The 2,348-nt window shown below is 30.4% G+C and overlaps 1 long non-coding RNA gene across 1 annotated transcript in view; it reads left to right on the forward strand.

The window, feature by feature from the left end:
• Positions 1-17: 17 nt before the first annotated feature.
• LOC109587624 (uncharacterized) overlaps positions 18-2,348 on the forward strand; it is a 3,195-nt gene continuing 864 nt past the window's right edge. The window contains exons 1-2 of the long non-coding RNA XR_002187712.1: positions 18-56; positions 205-270. This is a non-coding gene — a long non-coding RNA (uncharacterized LOC109587624). The remainder of the gene's footprint in view (positions 57-204; positions 271-2,348) is intronic.

Here is a 2,348-nt window from a genome sequence, read left to right on the forward strand (position 1 = left end):
TTATCAAGCTATTGATTGATGAAGGTCAAGCTGATGTTACTGCTGCTTGTAAAAAAGTAAGTAGTTTAAAGTTTAGGAGTATTTAATATTAAAGTATTTTTCCACTTTACATATTGACAGCCTCAATTTAGTACCAATATGCAGCAATTAGTTTTAATATGTTATGATTATGTAATACAATGCTCATTTTTATGTTTTATGTAGTATCGTATCAATCCTGAGCTCTCTAGATCTGAAATTGCTGAGATACTAATCACTAAGACCCCAAAAGTAAGTAAAAAGTTAAATAACATTTTAACTTGCCAAAAATGTGATTTACAAAATAAAGTACTGTATAGTAGAAAAATTTGGTGGTCTAAAACTTTGGCGGTTTTGCATCAAAACTGTCTAAATATAATATTGGTGGTCTCTTAATTTGGTGGTTGACTATCTTGCCTTTTCTTTAAGCACTCTCAGCTCTTTTTGAAGCTGCACCTTGGCAGTCCTTGCCCACAGTCTTGACTCTGTGACTGAAATAGTGAAAAATACTGCCATTTTTAGTATGATGGAACCTGCCCATAATAATTGCAATTATTATTGACGGTTATAATATTGGCGGTTTTATTTTGAACCACCAATCAGCCAAATTTAATTCTCCGCCAAATTTTCCGGCTATACGGTATTTAGTCTTTTGTGTAGTCTATTTGGAACAAATTTCTAGTTTTTAATTTTTTGGTGTCTTTTAATACCGGTGTAGCCTGTTATTTTAATGATCAAATCAAAATCAAGAGGTCAAGTGATTATATACTAGTTACATACAGGTTAAAATCAACACATAAGACTTACTGTAGTAAACATCAAGATCAGAGACCAAACCTTTTTATATCAAGATTAAAGCATCAAGAGTGTCAAGTTTTGTACATCAAGGCATCAAGGTCTTAATAACCAAGATCAAAATTTTTGATTGCAGTCACAAGTGAAACAACAGGCTAATACGGTAATACCTATGCATGGTTTAGCAGTGCAAGTCATTTAAAAAGAGACCCTTTTAACAAGTTTTGTGACTCTTTATACTCATTGTATAAAAATGTATGTGAAAATGCTCAGCAAAGAAAATAATTACCTTAAGGAGATCGTTATTTTAGCAATTTAAAAATTTACTAACTTAAATCCATGCTAACTTTAATTTCAGACTGAATTATTAATAATTATTAATATTAAATGATGAAAACACTAAATTACATTATAAGTATGAGCAAATTGTTAGTATCATGAAAATCGCTAAAATAATTACAGGCTAATAATTGTCTCCTTAAGGTACGTGTAATGATGTCAAAGTTTATAATATCAAGACTATTAACAGAATTTTATTTTTGTCATAATTACAAGCATGATTTACACCATGGTTTCAAAGTTTTTGACCCCATTGACATCATAGTATTTTTGGGCCATAAGAAATTGAATTGGGCAAATTGAGTGCCAAATTAGCTTATGAAAAACATTATTTACACCAGACTAATCTTGGTGTCAATATTATGAACAAGGTCAAGTCAGAGCTTGCATGGAAGAAAAGTTCAGTTTTTAGTCCTTTGCTATAGGTTTGACTTTCACAGCTTTTATAGCAATTATATTAATAAAGATGAGTTTCATCATTTTAAAATTATCATCTATAAGTGTGTGTGTGTGTGTGCGCGTGTGCCTTATCTTGCTGCAAGAAAACTTGTGCTGTTATGATTTTTCGCATGTTGCTGGTTGCCATTTTGCTGCAGGCACACCTACTTTCAATAGAAATATTGAAATTACCGTCTATCTTGAAATTTTTACTGTGATTTTACTTTTACTGGATTAAAATTTTGTAAAAATTAGATCACCACTAAAATTACATGCCACATTCAATAATACATGACACAGTCTTATTTAGTAAAAAGTAAATCACAGCACAATTTTAAAACTCAAAAATTTTCTACCGCACTAATTTCCTGATTTATGGTATATGTGCATTGTACCTTTTCTTACAGTTCAATGATTGACACATTTAAATGTAATATGAAAACAAAGTTTGATGTACACTTGATGGCACACGCATACTTTTATGTATGTAATATAAACACAATTTGAGAAAAACCATTATGAAGTTGTGCTACTCACAAATTCTATAATTTTTCATCACTGTAAAATTACAAAATTGCTATAAATAAAGAAATTATTACAGTATAGGTAACTTGAATTCCTGCCATTATACAGAAGTTTCCAATCTCTTCCATTTAGTCTAATATTTATGACTCTAGCAGTGTCTGTCCATATATGTCACCCCTATTTATTTATATTATGGTACATACTACTCATATTAGCAAAACAAACGTCCTTGC

Source organism: Amphimedon queenslandica, unplaced genomic scaffold (assembly GCF_000090795.2).
Source record: "Amphimedon queenslandica unplaced genomic scaffold, v1.1 AMPQUscaffold_12503, whole genome shotgun sequence".
NCBI classification, from domain to species: domain Eukaryota; kingdom Metazoa; phylum Porifera; class Demospongiae; order Haplosclerida; family Niphatidae; genus Amphimedon; species Amphimedon queenslandica.